Below are 15,201 nucleotides of genomic sequence, written 5' to 3' on the forward strand. Positions count from 1 at the left end.
TCGGAATACCATCGTCCCACTTGGCTATTTAAATCGGAGGGTGCGACGCATACCGGAAAATAGTTGTACGAGTCAACGTGCCAAGTCTAACATAGAAAGTAACGCCGATTGGATATCTTCAAAACCGCTAGCACATTTGACAATTAGAAGTGAACGTGTTCATTCACTTTATATTGCGGAGTCGATTATAAAGTTAGGCTGAACTCACAGTCACTTTATCTTGCCTCCGTTAATGTAAACCACGCCTCTTTCCTATAATTCAAACACATCTGTCAAGCAATTCAAAGAAGGCAGCGCGGAGTGAGTGTGAATTCAGCCTTAAGACAGCCACGAACTTACACTATTTAACTATCCGTTTACGTGACAGCTCGCTTAAACAATCGAAAAGAGGCGAAGTTTTCATTATTTTAAACCAACTGTCAGGTAAATGGTGAAGTTCGATTACAGCTTTCGTCTGCCATGGAACTTCACCATTTAGCACTCCTTCTACATGACAGTTGGTCAGGCCCGGACTGGCTCAAAAAAGCCCTTCGGGGAAAACGTCAAAAGGCCCTTCCGTTCGGGCGACTTTTTCCAATTAGGCCCTCGATTCTTATGATTGAAAATTTTGTGTAATTTCCACAGTGTAAGTGAATCACACAGTTCCGCCACATCACACGAACAATTGGGACATTTGCCTAGGGCGCAGCGATTTAACGGTGCAAAATTTTAAAAGAAAAAAAAGATTGTGGAAATAGCTCAAAGAAACATTTTCGAGGGGAATTTAAAAAGTTTTTTTATTTTTAAAAGCGAAAAAAAAGGCTGCAATTTAAAAATGTACAACCAACGAAAAATTTATTTAAAAAATTTCGCTTTGTGTTATTTTTCTTTGAATTCCAATCGAAATTTTCCTACTGAGACCTTTCTCTCAATTTTTTCTTCGATTTCCAATCGACATTTTTCTACTGAAGCCTTTCTGTTGACTTTTCTTCGAATTCCAAACAAAATTTTCCTACTGAGGCCTTTCTCTCAATTTTTTCTTTGATTTCCTAGTGACGCCTTTCTCTCAATTTTTTCTTCGATTTCCAAACTATATTTTCCTACTGAGGCCTTTCTCTCAATGTTTTCTTCGATTTCCTACTGAGGCATTTCTCTCAATTTTTTCTTCGATTTCCTACTGAGGCCTTTCTCTCAATTTTTTCTTCGATTTCCTACTGAGGCCTTTCTGTTAATTTTTCTTCGATTTCCAAACAAAATTTTCTTACTGAGGCCTTTCTCTCAATTTTTTCTTCGATTTCCTACTGAGGCCTTTCTCTCAATTTTTTCTTCGATTTCTTACTGAGGCCTTACTCTCAATTTTTTCTTCGATTTCCTACTGAGGCCTTTCTGTTAATTTTTCTTCGATTTCCAAACAAAATTTTCCTACTGAGACCTTTCTCTCAATTTTTTCTTCGATTTCCTACTGAGGCCTTTCTGTTAATTTTTTCTTCGATTTCCTACTGAGGCCTTTCTCTCAATTTTTTCTTCGATTTCTTACTGAGGCCTTACTCTCAATTTTTTCTTCGATTTCCTACTGAGGCCTTTCTCTCAATTTTTTCTTCGATTTCCTACTGAGGCCTTTCTCTCAATTTTTTCTTCGATTTCTTACTGAGGCCTTACTCTCAATTTTTTCTTCGATTTCCTACTGAGGCCTTTCTGTTAATTTTTCTTCGATTTCCAAACAAAATTTTCCTACTGAGACCTTTCTCTCAATTTTTTCTTCGATTTCCTACTGAGGCCTTACTCTCAATTTTTTCTTCGATTTCCTACTGAGGCCTTTCTCTCAATTTTTTCTTCGATTTCTTACTGAGGCCTTACTCTCAATTTTTTCTTCGATTTCCTACTGAGGCCTTTCTCTCAATTTTTTCTTCGATTTCTTACTGAGGCCTTACTCTCAATTTTTTCTTCGATTTCCTACTGAGGCCTTTCTGTTAATTTTTCTTCGATTTCCAAACAAAATTTTCCTACTGAGACCTTTCTCTCAATTTTTTCTTCGATTTCCTACTGAGGCCTTACTCTCAATTTTTTCTTCGATTTCCTACTGAGGCCTTTCTCTCAATTTTTTCTTCGATTTCTTACTGAGGCCTTACTCTCAATTTTTTCTTCGATTTCCTACTGAGGCCTTTCTCTCAATTTTTTCTTCGATTTCCTACTGAGGCCTTTCTCTCAATTTTTTCTTCGATTTCTTACTGAGGCCTTACTCTCAATTTTTTCTTCGATTTCCTACTGAGGCCTTTCTGTTAATTTTTCTTCGATTTCCAAACAAAATTTTCCTACTGAGACCTTTCTCTCAATTTTTTCTTCGATTTCCTACTGAGGCCTTTCTCTCAATTTTTTCTTCGATTTCTTACTGAGGCCTTACTCTCAATTTTTTCTTCGATTTCCTACTGAGGCCTTTCTCTCAATTTTTTCTTCGATTTCTTACTGAGGCCTTACTCTCAATTTTTTCTTCGATTTCCTACTGAGGCCTTTCTCTCAATTTTTTCTTCGATTTCCTACTGAGGCCTTTCTGTTAATTTTTTCTTCGATTTCCTACTGAGGCCTTTCTCTCAATTTTTTCTTCGATTTCTTACTGAGGCCTTACTCTCAATTTTTTCTTCGATTTCCTACTGAGGCCTTTCTCTCAATTTTTTCTTCGATTTCCTACTGAGGCCTTTCTGTTAATTTTTTCTTCGATTTCCTACTGAGGCCTTTCTCTCAATTTTTTCTTCGATTTCTTACTGAGGCCTTACTCTCAATTTTTTCTTCGATTTCCTACTGAGGCCTTTCTCTCAATTTTTTCTTCGATTTCCTACTGAGGCCTTTCTCTCAATTTTTTCTTCGATTTCTTACTGAGGCCTTACTCTCAATTTTTTCTTCGATTTCCTACTGAGGCCTTTCTGTTAATTTTTCTTCGATTTCCAAACAAAATTTTCCTACTGAGACCTTTCTCTCAATTTTTTCTTCGATTTCTTACTGAGGCCTTACTCTCAATTTTTTCTTCGATTTCCTACTGAGGCCTTTCTCTCAATTTTTTCTTCGATTTCTTACTGAGGCCTTACTCTCAATTTTTTCTTCGATTTCCTACTGAGGCCTTTCTGTTAATTTTTCTTCGATTTCCAAACAAAATTTTCCTACTGAGGCCTTACTCTCAATTTTTTCTTCGATTTCCTACTGAGGCCTTTCTGTTAATTTTTTCTTCGATTTACAATCGAAATTTTCCTACTGAGGCATTTCTGGAAAACAAACAGAAAGGCCTCAGTGGAAAAATTTCGATTGGGAAACATAGAAAAAATTGAAAGAAAGGCCTCAGTAGGAAATCGAAGAAAAAATTGATGGAAATGCCTCAGTAGGAAAATTTTGATTGGAAATCGAAGAAAGAATTAACGGAAAGGCCTCAGTAAAAAAATTTCGAAAGGAAATTAAAGATTTTGTCTATGTTCGCTAAAATGGACTTCATTTGTTTGAACAATAAATGGCTGAAATTCAAAAAAGGCCTCGTCGGGACTTCGCCCGACTAAGGCAAAAGGCCCTTCGGGAATCGCCCGAACGCCCAGTATGGCCAGTCCGGGCCTGCAGTTGGTTCAAGACAATGAAAACTCCGGCTCTTTTCAATAGATCAGTGTCAAAAAGCGGTTTCTTATCGCAAAAAGTGTCAAATGAGTTGTCAATTTCACAAAGCTAACCTCAAAAGATGTTTAGTTCACGGAGCCGCCCCTTGAAAATTTGTGTGGCATCTCACCATCCAATACTTTTTTTGGTCGATTTGAGGTTGGCTTTGTGAAAATGACAACTAATTTGACAGCTCAAACGACATTGACAATGATCTATTGTTTAAGCGAGCTGTCATGTAAACGAATAGCTTAACGGCATAAGTGTGTGGCTACATTTAGGCATATAGTAAAGAAGGGTGGAAGGACCGCAATAAACAAATGCAGAGTTTTTGGTGGAACGTACCGTTTGCAGCGCTTTCATATGCCTAGTCACCTAGTTCTAAATCAGTTTTTTTTAGCAAAATAAGTCAAATTAGTACGAAGGGCTTTAGCTTTGTACAAACGGCAAACGAATGGATACGAACTCACTTCATTTGTGTAAATCTTCTAATCTATTACTTCAATATGTTTATCACACATTTCGCTATAAAATAAGAAAACGCAAGCCAAATATCGTCACTTATCGTTGTCATCGTTATCGATACTAGATGACTAGCCGTTTCTTAAAGCTGTCCACCCTAATAAAAAGCTCATAAAACTCGTGTACAAACCTGGATGTTTCTGGATGAGTTCATTCGTTTAATCTCACCTGTAAGAGAAGTAAAATTTTTGGCATAAATTGAAGGTCATTTGTCTGTGTGTAAAGTCAATTGAATGGCTTCATAATTAAGTCGTTTTGGTGGAGGATTAATTACAATCGAAGCGAAATTAAACCGGTAATATCAACGGTCGACTGAACGACCTGCTATTTGAGAATTTGGTGTCAATTTGTAGGTGAGATTCAGGTAAGAAAAACTAGTAAAAGGACGTGGAGAAAACGATGCAATAAGTACGATACAGTTAGCTCGACCTGATAATTCAGGCTAGAGCCTTCGCCACGGCGGATCGGTTGGTGCAAAATGGCTTGTGGACTTCTAACTTCCGGGCAGGGCATGGGAAAATATGTGGCGTGGTAGAAAGCCCAGTTTTCGGTATGCCCAGAGACCGGATGACACCGGTGATTGACTTCACGAAGCGATTCGACGCTACCTTCTTAGGCAGAGCAGACTGGCTTAACGGCTGGCCTACTGGCCTATCAAGGGGAAGTAAAGTCAGATTCACTGACGGTTCGAAAACTCCAAATGGAACAGGAGCTGGAGTGTATGCCCCCGAAACGGGGCTAGGCAATTCCTTCCACCTGGGAGAGATCGCCAGCGTACCTCAGGCGGAGCTTTATGCGGCACTCATGGGAGCACATGAAACTCTGCCTATAGGGACGCAAGGCGAAGAGGTCCTTATATGTCTTGACAATATAGGAATGATCAAGGCACTCGTATCGCCCGTAGTCACCTCCAAGCTGGTGAAGGAATGTAAGGAATACCTGAACCTTCTTGGTCTGAGCAATCGGATCAATTTGGTCTGGGTACCAGGACATTCCGGCGTGGAGGGAAATGAGGAAGCAGATAAGCTGGCCAAAGAAGGCTCGGCGACTCAGGCAAACGGGCCAGAACCGTACCTTCCGATTCCCCAGTCAGAGTGTAAAAGAGCACTGGAAGACTGGGTTAAGCGTAAACACGCAGAACGCTGGGAAGCGTATAACGGAGGCGTTCACACGAAATGCTTCTTCCCTAAGCCTAAAAAAAAATGGGCCAAAGATTTGCTCAAAATGGACCGAAATCGCATTAGAAGAGTAGTAGGAGCGATTACGGGACATTGCGGGCTGAATCGGCACATGAATAAGTTGAGGCTTTCGGACACTCCGAGATGTTCCTGCGACCTAGAAGAAGAAACGGGTGCACACTTGATATGTGACTGCCCCACATTTCTTCAACTAAGACGCAGGATGCTCGGAGACTACGAGATGGTTCCTTCGGAAATTGCTGCAATAGGACCTGACATCTTAGACAGGTTCCTATCGGCAACAGGAAGGCTACCATGATTTACATGATGACCGGGAATGGAAACAAAGGATCAACAGATCTGTGTTTCGAGATCTTAAATGATCGTCCCAAACTGATAAATCTAGCTATAACTAATGACGCACGCAAAAAGGCTAGTAGTCCAACTGAACGCAAATATTTACAAAAGCTTAAAGCGCGTCAAAATAACTCAAGTTGAAATCTTAGATTGTGGACGCGTTTCACATTGACTAACAGATTGAAACGAAGTCAAACCTCACACGGAGTGAAAAGAGTGACCGCGATTCTATGATTTAGTTGTGTGACAAGGGGAGAGGTATCTGAAAACAGGCTAATTTTTGGGTGAATGGAGCCCTTTCTACTAGCCAAGACTACGATGTGCGTGAATGCGAATTCACAAAGGTAAAACGAGAAAGGAAAAATAACGAATTCTAATTGCCCTGACGAATTTTCCCCTCATCAATTAAAAGGTAAATTGCAAAAATCTTCCAACCCAGCTTGTTTCGTAGAACAGACACGCGCTTGTCATAACTCTCGCCCCAACATTTCCATCAATTTTTCGTGTGTTAAAATTTATAATTTTTGTAAATTCAATTGGCTTAATTTCATTCGACTCGATTAATTTGAAATTCTCTGCCAAAGTTAATTACAATATTTGTTCGGTAATAACAGTTTAAGCTAACTTATTTGTTGTTTAATTTTAATGTGCCCCGGCTCTAATTGCTTCACAAGAATGAAGAGAAAAAAAAATGAAGAAAAGATATACACGCCGCCACAACACAAAGCTCCGCGTTGTAAAGTATATCTTCAGCCATTATTTAGCTGGTACAAAATGGGAAAATGATTTGCATAATATAAAGCACCCAGAGAAACAGTTATTTTCGGAAAATTTCCGGTTTTTTTTTCTTTCTACTTGTGGTGGGGGTGGGACTGTATTGTATATACACCGCCAATTGTTTACGAAACGGGAAAAAAATGTATTTTCATCAACCGAGAGTTGGATTGAACATTGAATAGAGTCGGTTCGTTTATATAACATAGACAATCTGCAAATCGCCATGTCTTACCATCTCGTTCTGCCTGATTTGTTTTCTTAATTGAATGCTTTCGAAATTGAAATTGAAATTTCACCGACAACTTTGCAAATAAATTTTTTCTTCTTTTATGATCAGCGAGCAATTGCCAAACCGCAAGAAAATTGGGGGGACGATTGGTTATCTGTTTACCAAGTGGAGAAAATAGGATATTCCAACAAGAGCGAAACATTGTGGCAAGAGCGAAATGAGGGCCGCAATTCGCTCGAGCTGGAATTTCCCATTTTCTCTACGAGGTGAACTCATTATTTTGCATACGTCCGTTCCGTGAATAATCGTTCTTATCCACCAAACAAAAGTATTAAAATTTGCAAAATTAAAACAAAGTGACAGTTGCAACGAGAAAAAACTCTTACGCCAACAAGAGTTGAGAAAATAGACATTTTCTCACCTGAACTGTCATCAAAGAGAACGTCAACGAAACACCATCTTCTCACCGTATTTGAGTGGAGAAATTGAGATTATTCACCGCGCACGTAGAAAAATCTTTTGATTGCAATTGGGGGAGACAAAAATCTGCTCTGAAAATAACTTCAGTGAATCACGACATAATATTCATTACGTTACAATGGTCGTGACAGCCAATTGTTACGTTGTAGTATGTTACGTCAATGTTTGTAAATATTTGTTAAGGGAAGTGTGAGGTTTGCGGAACAAGCCGAAGGCGAGTGGAGTAATCACACGTGCCTAAACAAGCATTTACAAGCAGTGACGTAACACATTTTACATGTTTGTGGACGGTAAGTGCATTTTCCCTGTCACAAACAGTGATGTAAAGTGCACTTTACCGTACATAAGCATGTAAAATGATATTTATTTGTATCGCAGAGATTTCTAGTGATTTTTCAGCTTTTTCATAATGGAAGTTCACGCGAGATAGTGTGGATGGAGACGACTATTCATCTGTTATCGATAACGACGACAAAAATAATGACAAGCTCTTGATAATATGGTCCTTTTATAGTAAAATGCGTGTTAAACAAATCGATGTACAAGATTTGAAATCGTCGTTTATACAGTAAAATGAATGTTAAACAAATTGATGTACAAGATTTGAAATCAACCGATTAAAAACACTTTATCGATGAAAGTAATAGACCCGGTAATGATACTGGTCATGTGCTTGCCGTCTGTAACAAATTAAGTTATTTCTGACAAGAAACTCTATTGTTAGGCCAGCGCGTGCAGGCAAAATTGAACTGTTGCAAGCAGGGGCTATTTAGTTGAATTAATTTGCAGAAATTCGCCAAAATTCGCCAAAATTCGTCGAAATTCGCCGAAATTCTCCCAAATTAAAAAATTCAAATTTTGAAAATTTTCTTCCAAATTTATGTTTTTTGAAATATTTTGCTAGTTTTGTGATATAGCATAACAAAAATATGCAAGAATCTACCAAATTCACAAATATATGTAAAATTCACAAAATTAGGACATTTTTCAAAGTTTTTCCAAAAAAAAGCCATCATGGCTTCCCGGTTAAAAATAGATTTCTAGAATGTCTTGGCCAAAAATATGTAACTAAGTTCTACGATTCTTTGAAATTTCTTAAAATCATGTATAAATTCACAAAGAATCGAGAAAATTCGTCAAAATTCGCCAAAATTCGTCAAAATTCGCCAAAATTCGTCAAATTCTCCAAATTCGCCAAAATTCGCTGAAAATTCAACTAAATAGCCCCTGGTTGCAAGGCAAATATGGGTGCAAATAGAGTTTCATAGACTATTTGCACTCGGGTGTAACCCTTTTAATGTCTTTCATTCTTCAATGGAAGAGGTGAATTTTGGCAAATGATAAATCCCAACAAAAATCTCTTCGAGAAAAGTGTGACGCAGTCTTTGAAGTACAATTTCTAAAATGAATGATATCGCTAGAGTTGACGCTTTCAGCTTCGTTACGCAAAAATTAGATTTTACACCCAATTTTAGTTCAAACAAGCTGGCTTAGATTTTCTCATCATCTGCCAAATAATTTTTACAAAAAAAAAATTGACTGGAAACGACCAAAATTTTACCAAAAAAATCTGCGTCGCATGTGGCAGATAAATTTTCTTGCTGTTCCTGAACATCTGCCACTTTGCGACGCAGACTTTTTTGGTAAAATTTTGGTTGTTTCCAGTCAAAATTTTTTTTTTGTAAAAATTATTTGGCAGATGATGAGAAAAACTAAGCCAGCTTGTTTGAACTAAAATTGGGTGTAAAATTTAATTTTTACGTAACGAAGCTGAAAGCGTCAACTCTAGCGATATCATTCATTTTAGAAATTGTACTTCAAAGACTGCGTCATACTTTTCTCGAAGAGATTTTTGTTGGGATATCAGTCGTTTTAGAAGTTTTAGAACACTGCTTTTTATTACAGTTTATAACAGAAATTCGGAAATTTGGCAAAATTTGAAAATTTGACGAGATTCGAAAATTTGACGAAAATCGAAAATTTGACGAAATTCGAAAATTTGACGAAATTCGAAAATTTGACGAAGAAAGTAATTCTTTATCTGCCACCAATCAAGAAATATCCTTAAAACCCCAATTGACCCACCCATTTCCAACTTTCGACATTTTTCGCATATGTCCCTCTGTTCTACTCGTAAAACTCTGAGACTTTGCCGAAGAAAGTAACTCTCTATCTTTCATAACCCAAAAAAATATTAGTCCTTTCATCCTACGCTCGAGTAGCTCAAAATTTGGTCACTCTAATCACTCTAGCTCAAACGAATCTGCCCCGATTTTTTAAATTAGTTTTTTGTTCGAATCGTGTTACGAATACCTTTCTTTTGATGGGTCGCACGCCTCTGTAGGTTTCAATACAGCTAACCTACAGCCGAAAACACGTTCCCGACCCTCGAAAACCACACTCAGAAACCACTTCGAGGCCAATAAAACCAAATTCTGGTTTTTCCTGGGGTAATGGCGTATCACATTTTCATTTTTATGCCCACCCTGAGGTTCCTGCAAAATTTCATGGAGATTGGCTGACTAGTTTCCGAGATCGACCGTCGATAGATAGACAGATAGACAGATAGATAGAAACATGCAGAGTAAGTTGAAAGATTTTGATTGTTTGGGAAAAGTCAATTTGGTGTATTTTCTATGAAAAGTGCCAATTTCAAAACGATGTATCTCCGGCAATTTTAAGCCTACATAGTCGAGTGATAGCTCGTTTTGCTCGTATTTGAAGCGAGAATATGATAGAATAGGTTTTGTGGTGATATAGACGACCAAAGGACAGAAACTGAAATGTTCGGCTATACATAGTTGCCGCGTCTCAAAAAATTTTCTTCGTTCTTTTTTTGGAAGTTAGACTGCGTCAAGTCCTCTGCTATCGCTCCGGACATGATTGAAATTGAGTTGAATCATAAAAGTGAGTTTGAACCAGGATAAATCGTGACTTGATGGAGGCTCATTAGAAGGTAAGCTGACATAAACTAAAAGCATAAACATAAGACGTATGGTGCACGGTATCAATAACTGAAATCTATTGAAATGAACCCAAAACTTTTAGATTGTCACACATCGCCGAAATATTTTCTTACAACCCTTCCTAGTGCATAATACATTCGAGCATCAGATTACCGTTGACTGACACAAATCACGATAAATAATAGTACATTTTCTACCTTGGTGTATATTTCGAGAATAACTTCGTATGTACAATTGTATATAACGAGCGCCAGCGAGTGTATATACAATTGTACATAAGAAGTGATTCGAGAAATATACACCAAGGTAGAACAATGTTTTATCTCCTGCAAGCTGATATTTCATACATTAGCGAAATAACCACAAAAATTTGGATTTAAAATTAATTAATTAAGCATGTTGTTTTAAAACGCATTCACAACAAAAAAAACATCATACAGAGAATCCTTTATTTACTTACTCACACACATATACTATCCACCTCAACATTTCGTTCAAATCACATCATTCCGACTACTCTGATTATTTGATCGATGTAGAAGTGACTAACGAACCACTACCGACACCAATTGCATCTCGTTATGTGATTTGTTGGCGTAGTGGTCAGCATGTTTGGTTGGTATGCTGCTGGTCCCGTGTTCGCTTCCGCCGTTCGGCGATTTTTTTTTTTTTCAAATATGTAGATGGAAAGTAAATTTACCCTAGGTGGGTTATGTGTGAATTATCCAATCGTATAGGCTGTGGTTATGTATGTGTTTGTGTTTATATGCAGAAACGCGTAATGTATGAAATATCAGCTTGCAGGAGATAAATGCTATTAACCGTTGCCAACAAAGCACGCAATAAATGGAAGAGAGAGGCAACAATATCACGTTGCCGCGGAAGTTTACATTCGCTTACCTTACCCAAACAATAGCAAAACCTATCAGAAACCGTTTCCATCAATCATCATATGACTGAAGTTGAAACAACTTTCGTATTTCGATAATAATGATGCTCTTGCAGATGCTTAGCGTTTTTCGTCTTCTCATGGTAATCGAATACCTTTCGTTGACGATAACATCTTAAGGCTCAGCAACCAGCACATTATGACATTGGCAACGTAAGTGACTAATTGTCGTGTAAGACTATAACTCCAAGAATCGGTGGGAAGGACGATATGAAAGACTGACTGAAATGCCTGCAAATCGCAGATAGATTATCGTCACGGAGAAGTCGTATGATCCGTACGGTATTTTTCAAAAATTCTAGGAGTGTTTTGGAAAATGTTTTGTTTTGCCTGGATTTTTACCGACTTCCATCAAATTTCTTTTTAAGTTTTTGAGTCATTCCAAGGACTTTTTAGACCCGTACGAAGTACTGGGGTCTTATGCGTTTACGCATACGTCCGTAACACGTCGAATTGGACTCCCTGAGTAAGGGGAAACCTATTGTGGTTGTCTAGAGATGCCAAATCAGTGAAAAAAAAGTCCGTCGGTCCGTCTGTCCGTCTGCACGATAACTTGAGTAAAACGCATCCGATTTTGAAAATTCTTTTTTTCCCGTTTGGTAATGTCAAAAGACAGGCTAAGTTCGAAGATGAGTGATTTTGGATCGACCCCTCCCGAGCTGGGGCCCAATAAGTGCTTTACGGTTTTTCGAAGATATCTCCGGACATTTAAACGTTAAACTTGTAAGTGATACGTCAAATAAAAGGTATTTACAATACCGATCGACAAAAAAAAGTTTATGGAAATCGGATGACCGACTCGTGAGTTAGACCCCTTGGTGTGGAACAGGGCGGCAAGCAGTTTTTGCTTGTAGGTCGGCCACATTTGAACATATTTCGTCTGTTTTAGCTTTATTAGATAGGTATTGACCGTACCAATCAGGGAAGAAAAAGTTTTTGAAATTATGTTCTCCGGAGCGTGAGCTTGGTCTCTTGGAGTGAGCTCTTATCTGGCTACTCGGCCGTACAGTGAACGTGGAGTATTTTGTCAAATTTTGACCGAATTTCATGAATTTTTTTTGTTTGAAAGGTATTAACGAATGTAAAGCGTCGGCAAAATTTCCGGTCTCCTAACAAAATGGCTGCCGGTGGCCATATTGGATTTTAATAAAAGTGATATATATTGGGAGAAATGGTACTTAGAGAGTTTCTGTTAACATGGAAATAATTTGTTATGTGTGTGGGGTGTTTCAGGCATTCCATATATGGACATCTATAGATATCTATATACAGCTATATTGAGCTATATACAGCTATATTGAGCTATATACAGGCATATAGAGCTATATAATAGCATATATTTATCTGTGAAATGTTTATTTACATTGAAATATAGGTAAATACAGCGGTATATAGCTGTTTAAATAGGAATTTATGAAATTTGACTTCGTACGGGGCTGTCTATATTGCCTCCGGCAATTTATTTGTATATGCTAACAAGGCAAAGAGTGGATAATGTAAGTGATTTAAAAGGAAGAATAGTTTTTCAGTAGAGAATGAGGTAAAAGAAATGAAGAGTTTCACATTAAAGGCTTTTGATACGAATAGGTGTTTCGTACGGGTCGGCGTTAGCTATGTTTTTTTTTATTTTTCTTCGATTTGGAGATTTTTCTGATGAAAGGATTTTCTAATTTTTGTTTTCGGTTGACTGAGAATGGCTGAAAATGGTTTCATAACACCTTCCTCTATTGACAGATTTACAATCTAACTAAATCTAAACAACACGTATTGTAAGTGCAACACTTAGGCCTACCAATAAAAATTGCCAAAAGTTTCCATTCCTCACAACCGAACCGTTACAACTAAATTCCCAAGACAATAAGTAACTCTAAATCGATTTTTCGTGACTGAACGTTAGATGCGATGGGTGTATGCCTGCCTTTTCTTCAATCCTTCCCCCCTATTGTATTGCAACATTATTTTTTTGAGCTCTTTCTATGTTCAAGCCATTATAATGAAACGTAGAGCCACGCTTCACATATTTATGCGTACGTTTTCCACACTTTTATTGCATATTAAGCTCATCATAAACGTATAGTAGTTCTTTGGGTAGCGTACATCCAACACATTATTTATAGACGTTACATAGACCCATCATATATATGTTCTGCAATGAAAATTGAATCAATTCGATTGGTTTTTATACTGAGAATTAAAGACTTCCAGCGCCGTTTTGCTTACTTTTTCGTTTTCTGAAATAACGGACGAAAAATACACAAGAATGCGAAACGAATGTCTCCCAATCGCAGTCAAATTTTCTCCTGGAGGGGGACTACGGCATCAATTGTCTTTCCTCTATTTTATGTTCAGTCTTCCGATAGAGTATGATTCGACAGTTCACTGAAAGATGTCGCTGCAACAAAGCCAATACCAACAGAAAAACAACTAATTTTTCACGCGCGCGTTGTGTTTTGCCTTATTTTCTGCCCTCAATTTGCCTTGAGAAAATTGTGTTTTCTTGAGGACTGGTCGAATGACACTTCTAGTGAGAGAAGTGGAGCACGTTCTTTCTCGAAGTCAGAAAATAGAACTTTTCCAGCGCACTGTCTAGCACCGAAGCTGACTTTGACGTCACTCAAATAGAGAACTAAACCGATCAAAGTTGGCTATTTTTTTTTCTTTTTTGAAAAGTAGTCAACAGGTGTGTGTTTTGCCTTCTAATTGAGTGATGTCAAAGTCAGCTTCGGTGCTTGACAGTGCGTTGACTTTTCGCATTCGAACTGTCAATTTGTTTATGTTTTCGAAAATTACTAATTGAAGTTTTCTTTTCTTGGAGAAAAATGGTAAATCACACCTCGCACATATGAAAAGTGTTCTGCTCACCTCTTGTTGACTTGCTGCGAATTTGTGCGGTGATGTTTTCAAAGCAGCCATCCCTTTGATCCGAATTTCCATTTTTAATGGCAACTTTTTCAAAACAAAATCGTCAACAACTTGTTCAACGTTTTTCTTGTGTTCATCTAGCAATTTATCTGTAGGCATCTCAGCTGGGGGTAATTTCGGTAATCCCAAACGTCCTAGTTAAGGACGCAACGTTTGATCTACACGCGATCTTCAATCAACAATAAAGACTAAATCGATTTTGTTTTAATTGCTCAGCTGTTGCCCAAAATTAATGTTTGAAAAGGAGTTTTTGATGATTTATTCGTAGTTGTTCTCGTCCCCGAGCGTTATGTATGTATCCTCAGCCCGTTGCCAAATCGTAACGCTAACAAAGCCTCTGAATTTGTTTCAGTTTCACTATGGAGAAACGGGAAATTTCAGCAAGAGCGATGTTTGCGCTCAGAGCGATGTTTGCGGTCAGAGCGATGTTTGCGGTCAGAGCGATGTTTGCGGTCAGAGCGATGTTTGCGGTCAGAGCGATGTTTGCGGTCAGAGCGAAGCTAGTAATTTTATACCCTCGGTAAACAAATAACTATTTTAAAACGGCGTCCCAGCCGTCATATTAGCATCTCTTTGGTCGTATAGCACACGACCTCTCGACACCGGAACATAATTGAGTAGGCCCACTACAACGCGTGTGTTTCAACCGTATAAACAATTTTGATTTTCACTGCCTCCGACTGCAAATGGAAGACCGAGTCCAAAGAATGCAGTTAGGTCGGAGTAAAAAATTGAATGAAAGTTCCCGTCGTTTTGGACAGGCACACTTTTCAATCGTCATACTCGAGTGGCTATGTCAGCTGACTGACTAAGTCCTTAGTAGAGATCAGAAATGAAAGGGTCGATCCAGGCCCTAAGATTGGGGAATTCATTTGGGAATTTTGGGAATTTTTGGTAATTTTGGGAACTTTGGGAATTTTTGGGAATTTTTGGTAATTTTTGGGAACTTTGGGAATTTTGGGAATTAATTCCTCAATCTTGGGCCCTAAGACTGGAGAATTCATTTGGGAATTTTGGAAATTTTGGGAAACTTTGGGAATTTTTGGGAACTTTGGGAATTTTGTGAATTAATTCCCCAATCTTAGGACCTAAGATTGGGGAATTCATTTGGTAATTTTGGGAATTTTTGGAAACTTTGGGAATTAATTCACCAATCTTAGGCCCTAAGATTGGGAAATTCATTTGGTAATTTTGGGAATTTTGGGAATTTTT

At 38.1% G+C, this 15,201-nt stretch overlaps 1 protein-coding gene across 1 annotated transcript in view; it reads right to left on the minus strand.

Moving 5' to 3' along the window:
• The window catches only part of LOC119083657 (chondroitin sulfate N-acetylgalactosaminyltransferase 1), a 65,295-nt gene that overhangs the window by 35,779 nt on the left and 14,315 nt on the right, over positions 1-15,201 (minus strand). Inside the window, exon 2 of the mRNA XM_037193432.1 lies at positions 4,262-4,299. The gene's annotated coding sequence lies outside the window, so the exon portion shown is untranslated. The remainder of the gene's footprint in view (positions 1-4,261; positions 4,300-15,201) is intronic.

Source organism: Bradysia coprophila, unplaced genomic scaffold, assembly GCF_014529535.1.
Source record: "Bradysia coprophila strain Holo2 unplaced genomic scaffold, BU_Bcop_v1 contig_70, whole genome shotgun sequence".
In the NCBI taxonomy this organism is placed as follows: Eukaryota; Metazoa; Arthropoda; class Insecta; order Diptera; family Sciaridae; genus Bradysia; species Bradysia coprophila.